The sequence below is a fragment of the Molothrus ater genome, chromosome 4 (assembly GCF_012460135.2).
Source record: "Molothrus ater isolate BHLD 08-10-18 breed brown headed cowbird chromosome 4, BPBGC_Mater_1.1, whole genome shotgun sequence".
In the NCBI taxonomy this organism is placed as follows: domain Eukaryota; kingdom Metazoa; phylum Chordata; class Aves; order Passeriformes; family Icteridae; genus Molothrus; species Molothrus ater.
The window spans coordinates 70,694,979-70,704,226 of NC_050481.2; positions in this window are offsets into that span (position 1 = coordinate 70,694,979).

The following is a 9,248-nucleotide window of genomic DNA, read 5'->3' on the forward strand; positions in this document are numbered from 1 at the left end:
GGCAGCCCATTAAATGAAAACAAACCACTGATCTCATTAGCGAGCGCTCCCCGGGCACGGCCCGCCCGCTCCTGCCTCTGAAGGAGGAGGATGCGAATGCTTGGAAAGGAAATACAGGAAATGTGAACAACGCCGATCACTTGGGTTTTTAAAAAAAAAATTAAAAGTTTAATGATAATAAAATGGTTATAAAAATAGTAATATAATTTGAGTAATCATAATTTGGACAATTTGGATTTAGGACAATAAGAGGCAATAAAAACAAAGAGTTACAGACAGTCCGGGTACCTCTTTCTGGGCAAAATAAGCCCAAAAAAGGACCCACGTTAACAGAAGATTAACCCTTAAAAGCAACAGCCTGTTGCATATTCATACACCTCATCCATGATGAATAAATTCCATTCAAACACAGGATTCTGGCTGGTCATCATCACCTTATTCCTCTGAATCCTGACAGCATCTTCAGGGCTGAGCAAGGCAGGAAGAAGTTCGCTTCTTCTGATAATGGAGCAATAAATTCTTTTTCTCTGAAGGATTCAGGTGTCCTGTGGCTGCTATCTCAGTGCAAGTGCCTCATTCCTCTCTTTTAAAAAAAAGTCTCTTACATAACATAGTTTCTATTTTAACATTTTGTTATAACCTAAAGCTATATTTAACACACCACTTAAGAAAATTTATACAGCATAACTTTCTCACATAATACATTTGGTATTATTGTACATGTGGTGTTTTGTAATTGGACAGAAAAGTCCACATTGAGGGGTTTGAGGAATCAGTTATTGGGTTAAAAGGGAAAATAATCTAGGTGTCAGTTCTTAATTGGATAGTTTAATCTTAAAAGACCTTGGAACAAGAGATTGTTTATTGTATTTGCAGGGAGCCCTGACGAAGGAAGGAATGATGAATCTGACTCCATGTTCTAATTCATTATTCTATTCTATTCTATTCTATTCTATTCTATTATTTATATTCTATTCTATTATATAACACTATACTGAACTATACTAAAGAATAGAGAATGGATACAGACAGAAAGCTACAAAGAATGATAATGAAAACTTGTGACTCCTTCCAGAGTCCCAACACAGCTGGCTGTGACTGGTCATTCAATAAAAACAATTCACATGTTGGATAACAATGTCCAACTACATTCCAAAGCAGCAAAACACAGGAGAAGCAAATGAAATAATTCTTGTTTTCATTTTTTTCTCTGAGGCTTCTCAGCTTCCCAGGAGAAGAATCCTGGCAAAGGGATTTTTCAGAAAATATGATGGTGACAGTTATGCTGTATTAATTTTCTTAAGTGGTGTGTTAAATATAGTTTTAGGTTATAACAAAATGTTAAAATAGAAACTATGGTATGTAAGAGACTTTTTTTAAAAGAGAGGAATGAGGTACTTGCACTGAGATAGCAGCCACAGGACACCTGAATCTTTCAGAAAAAGAGAATTTATTGCTCCATTATCAGAAGAAATGAACTTCTTCCTGCCTTGCTCAGCCCTGAAGATGCTGTCAGGATTCAGAGGAAGAAGCTGACACTGCCCAGCCAGAATCCTGTGTTTGAATGGAATTTATGCATCATGTATGAGGTGTATGAATATGCAACAGGCTGTTGCTTTTAAGGGTTAATCCTCTGTTAACGTGGGTCCTTTTTTGGGCTTATTTTGCCCAGAAAGAGGTACCCGGACTGTCTGTAACTCTTTGTTTTTATTGCCTCTTATTGTCCTAAATCCAAATTGTCCAGATTTTTATTACTCAAATTATATTGCTATTTTTATAATCATTTTATTACTATTAAACTTTTAAATTCTAAAAACAAGTGATTGGCATTTTCACACTTCCTGTGGCTTTTGCTGAGCTGGGGAAGTAACAACCATTACCACATGGTCCTGGTTTTAATTGCAGCAGGTTCTTCCTCTGGGTCTGCTGAGTTTTGCTGCTCCTGCTGTCCCTTTCCTCTACATCCAGGCAAAACCTGGAGTTTGCTTTCAGCTGCAGCAGGAGATGTAGCCAGAGGCAGAATGGAGCCCTGAGACCAGAGCAAAAGAGGTTTTTGCCCTTTTTTTGGAGGTTCTCTGCCCTGGAATGGTCACACAGGGATGTTCTATAACTGCAACAGGAATTCCCAGATTCCAGGTCCTGGAATTATCCCAGAATCTCTGGGAGTGACCATGACGTTTGTGACAGGAGTCATCCCCAGCTGCTTGAAAAGCACAGGAGAAATGGCATTTCTGTCCAAAATGGGGAGCCCCAAACCTGGAGGAGAAGATTTAAGAGCAGCGTGTGGTGACAAGGAGGCATTGCCAGCTGCCAGGACCAACAGGAAGGGATAAAAACCAACACTGATGATCCAAAAAAAAATCAACCTGAGGGGTTATTTCACCTGCTGGAGGCCCTTGCTCAGGTCCCTTCTCTGAAATGTGCACAGAAATCAAAGGGATGTCCCTGGAAGCACTCAAGGCTGGGTTGGATGGGGCTTGGAGTGATTTGGGAAGGGAGGTTTGGACTCACAGAGAAAGGATTCACAGAGCTGCTTCCTCCTCCAGGCTCAATCAGCTTTTCTGCTTGGTTTTTGTCATCTGTCCATGTATTTCCCTCCTCCTCTGCTGCCAGGATCTGCACAGCAATTACACCCAGACTGCTGCAGGCCATGCTCACCACTGCCAACACCAGTGCAGGAAAACACAAGTCATTAAAATTAATAACAACCTGCCAGGCACTCAAGACACAGTGAATCAGCAGTGAAACTCAGACCTAAAGGCTGCCCTCCTGGGGCTTGGAAGCTGAAGAAAGGAGTTTCACATAATTGTGTGCTCATGCTTGGATTTTAATTACATCCACATGGAGACAGCATTTGTTATTTTATGAGCGTTGCTCTTAAAGGCATGAATTTGGGATAACCACAAAAAAAGGGAGGCAGTGAGTGAATCCATCCATCCATCTCCATCCATCCATCCATCCATCCATCCATCCATCCATCCATCCATCCATCCATCCATCCATCCATCCATCACGTTTGACTGTGATTTCAAGACCCTGTGCCAATTTATCGGAGCCAGCTCACCCCAGACTGGTAAATTCAGTGTGAAGGCAGCCATGAGCAGCAGGGTTCGTAAGGAGATCCCAGACAGATGCTCAGTAAATCAGGGGACTCACATGATCCCATAAATCAGGATCCTGATTAGGGTCAGAGGCTGCACGTGCTGCACAAAGCAGCGCCCAGGACCTGCCCTGCTCCTCCTGTGGGAGGAAAGCCAGGATTTCTCTCCATGGCAAATTATAAATTACTGGAATGTGCAAAGTCCTTGTCTCAGAGGGTGAACAAAATTCCTCCTGGTATTTTAGGGATTCTTCCCTCACCTGGAGTTCTGTCTCTAGGGGAGGCACAAAAGAAGTCACTGTTTCTCCAAACACATCCATGAATGTTGTCACTGACACATTTCATGAAAAATCCTTTTGCCAGGATTTTTTCTCCTGAGAAGCTGAGAAGCTTCAGCTTCTCCATGTTTTTGCTGCTTTGGAATGTGATTTGGAGAATTGTTTACCCAGCATGTGAAATTGTTTTTACTCGATGACCAATGACAGCCACCTGTGTCGAGGCTGTGAGCAGTCACAAGATTTTATGATCATTCTATTCCTTTCCTTTCTATTCCTTCTGATGAAATCCTTTCTTCTATTCTTTTAGTATAGTTTTAATAGATCATTTTCTGTTAATATAATACAGATCATAAAATAATAAATCAGCCTTCTGAAACATGGAGTTAAGATTCTCATCCCTTCCCTCATCCTGGGACCCCTGTGAACACCACCCAGTGGAAGGCACAGCTTGGGCACCAGCTCAGCCCAGAACAACCCTGGATGTTGATATTGCAGTGGAAAAGGGAATATGTGATTTATGTGATAAGGAAATAGGTGATTTGCACAAACCCTGATCTGGCACAGGGGAAATTCTGATTATATTGATGCACAGGGTGACCCTTAAGCCAGGCTTCATGGGCTACAGCAGAATCAGGAATGTGCTGCCTGCCAATAAATATTTATATAAAATATATAAATAAAAATAAATGTAATATATATAAATAAATAAATTTAAAAGAAAATAAATAAATATCTTTAATATCCTAATATATTTATTTTCCTGTTTGTTTTCTTGTTCATTTCCTGCTTCCTCCAACAGGAAGAGCTGCAGTTCCCATTTAATTCTGGGCAGGTTAAATCCCTGGTTGTAATTTCATTATCTTCCCCAGGTACATGGAGCATGAAGTTAATGGGATCAGAGCTGCTCTGGCTTAGCCAGGCACAAAAATGAGGCAAAATCAACTCAAAAGGTGAATTGGCTGTGGCTGAGCACAAAAGTGACACCAACAGCCTCTTAATTAGCCACAGGGATAATGAAATCACTTGGGCAGGGAAGCATGGACACAGCAGAGAATCTGGGAATGTTTGGGATGGAAAAGACCTCAAATCCCACCCAGTCCCACCCCATCCATGGCAGGGACACCTTCACCAGGTGGCTCCAAGTTTGTCCTTGGGCACTTCCAGGGATCCAGGGGCAGCCACAGCTGCTCTGGGCACCCTGTGCCAGGGCCTGCCCACCCTCACTGGAAGGAATTTCTTCTCCTTCAAACCCTGTCCCCCTGATTTTTTAAGTTTTTTCCTAAGCTTGCTGACGTTTACATTCTTGTAAGGAACTTTCCCACGCATTTGGTGTAAATAACTTATTGGGTCGCATTCTTTTATGGAGGAGGAGAAATTTGGTTTGTCCAGTGTCATTGGGGAGGTGGCACTGTCACTTTGGAAATCTGTAAATATTGGAGTCAGAATTAAACTTCCCTCTTTTTTGCCTTAGAAAATCCAGTGTCTGTGTCTTTCTGTTTCGTGTCCTCAAGTGACAAAACCCAGCTTTAAACTGAAAGTTTCAGACTCAGCCCTCCCCTTCAGGCAGAAGCAGTGCAGCCCCATTGCAAAATTTCATTTCATTGCATAAAATTCCATTTCACTTCATTCCGTTTCAAAAAGTTTCATTTCATTTCATTGCATAAAATTTCATGTCACTTCATTTCACTTCATTTAGTTCCATTTTAAACGAAATTTTAATTTCATTCCAAGAAATTCCACTTCACTTCCCTTCAGTCCATGCAGTTTCATTCCATTTCATGAAATAGAATGGCACTTAAAATTTTATTTTCTTTCACTCCACAAAATTTCATTTCATTTCATGAAATTGCTTTTCATTTCATTTAATTCCATGAAACGAAATGAAATTTCCTGTCAGGAAATGAAATTTTGAAATTCCATTCCATTTCATTCCACAAAATTTCCTTGCATTTCATTTCATTCCATGAAGTGAAATGAAATTTCCTTCCACTCATGAAATGAAATTTCACTTTATTTCGTTGCATTGCACAAAAATTCATTTCATATAATTCTGTGAAATTTTATTTTAATTTGTTTCATTCCATTCCATGAAATTTCCTGTGACCTCCAACACTGTTCCTTGAATAACACTCAAATGAATTTCAAGGAAAAGGAAAGGTGGAGGAATTCTCCAAAAGCTCTCTTCACCTAAAGCTAAACCAGAGGTGACCAAATCCAGGACTGACCAACCCCTCCAGCATCTTCCAGCAGAAATTCAAAGATTTCTCTTAAAAATAAGGGTGATTTTTATGAGGTTTTTTTCAATATTTAGTTTTTAAACCAAATTGTTAATGAACAATTTGTGCTTCCTTGTCCTGCATTGTCAAACTCTGTCCCCACCTCTTCACGGGGTCAGGTTTCAAGGATGCCTCATCTAGAGCATAAAGTTTAAAATCTTTATTTTAAAATCATCTTCAAAACATCTGCAAGTGCCCAGGAACCATAAATAATTCTGAATAAGTCAGGGAAATACTTGGAAAATGAGAAATTTTGGGCAAAACCCACTGCTAACAGCATTTCAAACCTTGAGCAGAGTCAGCGCTGTGGAATGGTGGATTTCAGGTGCATTTTTAGTAATTTTTCTTTTACACTGCATTTTAAAGAATCAGCTGCCAATGCCAATCATTTCCTTTTGCATAATTCATAAAGTGGCTAATTTAAAATGCAAAAATATTATGAGCAATTTCAGTGCATGTGCTCACAGGGATCTTGTGTTGCAGAGTGAATTTAATTAATTCTTTATTTCTGTAAAACAAACACTTTTCTCAGGGCCAGCCCTGCGTGGGTCTTGTAGGACCTGAAAATCAGATTTGGCTCTGCTCTGTTCTGACTGGGTGGATGGGATTAGGAGCAGAAATTGCTTTTTCCAGAGGTAACAGAGCTCAGAGTTCAGCTGGAGATCCAAGCCAGGGAACATCTTCCAAACCAAAGCATTTTTCATGGAATGCTTTTGGACCATTACAAATAAACAATATTTAAATTTAATTTAGCAAGTTTGCTGTGGGAACTTTTTACAGATTTAGGCCAAAGTTGCTTTTTCTGAAGTAGAAAAAGAAGTTTTGCTCTTTCTGGAGTGCTTCAAGAAGTCACATGTGAGATCTGACATGACAAGGACACGGCACAGGAGCAGAGCAGGGAGCTCAGGGTATCACAGAGGCACCTCAGAGCATCGGGGAAAGGAAACAAAGGGGGGAAATTACCCCCAAAATATTTTGGATTATAAAAGGTTATAAGATTATGAAATCGGTAATAAAACTAAGTTATTTTTAAAAATAAATATAGATATAATATATAATATACTATATATATGTATATTATATTAATATATACTATTATCATATAATATAATATTATATATCATATTATATATTATATATAAGATTACATATATAATGTGTATATATATACATTATATATCTAATATATTGCATATATATTGTAATATATATATAAAATATATTGTATTATGTATTATATATTATATATACTACATCATATATATCATAATCACAGATGCAATATAATAGATATTATATTATATTATATTATATTATATTATATTATATTATATTATATTATATTATATTATATTATATTATATTATATTATATTATATTATATTATATTATATTATATTATATGAAAATATTTCTATAAAATATAGAAATAAAATAAATGTCATATGTGTATTAATAAATTTCTAAAGAAAATAAATAAAAAATGAAAATAAAAGCAAAATTTTAAAAATTTAATAAATAAATATTTATAGTTATATATAATATAATATAATATAATATAATATAATATAATATAATATAATATAATATAATATAATATAATATAATATAATATATTTTATTACTATATAAATATATTATAAATATAAATAAGACTATAAATATAATAATAGATATTATATTATATTATATTATATTATATTATATTATATTATATTATATTATATTATATTATATTATATTATATTATATTATATTATATTATATTATATTATATTATATTATATTAATAGAAAATATTTCTTTAAAATATAGAAATAAAATAAATGTCATATGTGTATTAATAAATTTCTAAAGAAAATAAATAAATAAAAATGAAAACAAAAGCAACATTTTAAAAATTTAATAAATAAATATAGTTATTCATAATATATATAATATAATTATATTTATTTATAAAAAATATATTATGAATATAAATATACCTATAAATAAATAAATATATATATATGAATAAATTAAAAAATATATATGTATATATGTATGTATATGTATATATTTTTAAAAATCTAAAAAAACTTATGTATAAAAACTAAGAAGTGCTGCCCTTCCACAGAGCCAGAAACTCCTCCTGGATCCTCTCATGGCTGGGAGGGCTCTGCCTGACCCAGGAGTGACGCCGGCTGGAAAACCTGAAAATTGCAGAAATTTCCTTGCTCGCGGCCGCAGTGGGAACTGCAGGAGTCGAGGGCTCCAATTCCCAGTGATTATTTGCGGTTTTTTCTAACATTACAGTAAATATTTGGAACATCCAAGGACTATCTCCATTTCCAAGGCTAAAGCATCACAGAGCTGTTCCATCCTGTCCCATTTCTGCCGTCATTGAACGTTTCCTGTTGAATTTCTCCCCAAAAATCCCAAAAGCAGCTCAGGAATTTTGTCAGGCAGCAGAAACCACGAGCTCAAATATGTTCTGGAAGCACACTCCAGGCAGAATTTCCTCTGCAAATTCCAGCCATAAAAAAATAAATACTGACCCTGCAATTAAGGGAGGGAGGAGAATGATGTTTTTACCTCAATCGGGAGAGCCAAAGGATATAAAAAATTAATCTGTGTACACCTGAGCAATTTCCTAATTACAGAACCAGGAAGTGAAGTCACAATTTATCCTGACTTCCAGATTTTGCAGCCTTCTGTGGAGTGTTTTCAGATGCGTCCTTTAAATATATATATATACATATATATATATATATATATATATATATATATATATATATATATATACATATATATATAATTATATATAATTATAATTATAATTATAATTATATTATATATTTTTTATTTATTTAAATATATATTCATATATATTAAAAATTAATATCAGCATACTTCAATCTCTGTGCTAAATATCACCCCTGCCTCCTTGACCAATTCACTGATGCCTGTCCTCTAGAGATTACCTCAGATTTTAAACCCAAAATGTTCCCTCTGTCCCCTATAGCTTACTTCACATCCCCCCACCAAAAAATGTTCATTTCATGCCTTACAGGTTTTATTCCTCAAAATTTCTGTACTTATCCCCTAATGATAACCTCAATTTTACCCCCCAAAATATCACCTATTATTCTCCTCAATTTTACATCAATGTTTTCATTTTCCCCAGCGCAGGTAACTCATATTTTATCCTCCAAATGTTCATTTTATCCCTCAAATGTTCATTTTATCCCCAAAATCTTCATTTTATCCCCTAAAATCCGCAATAAACGGGACACAACGCCCCCTTGCAGTACCGGTGTTTGGCCACAGGGCGGCAGCACTGAGCTGGGAACTCCACTGCGCATGCGCTGTTCGCTTTGTTCCATCCCACGTTTAATTACGGGTGGAACGGGGATTCGGCTTTTTGGGGGGATTCTGATTTATTATGATTTGATTTTGTTCGGTTTTTGTTCGGTTCGGAGGGTTTTTGTGGGGTTTATGTGTTTTTTTGGTTGTAGTGCCACTGAGTCATGGGGGGGCTGCAGTTTCTCATTTTCACCACGTGGTGGCAGCAGCGACTGAAGTAAAGCCGCCATTCCGGACTTCTTTTTATCA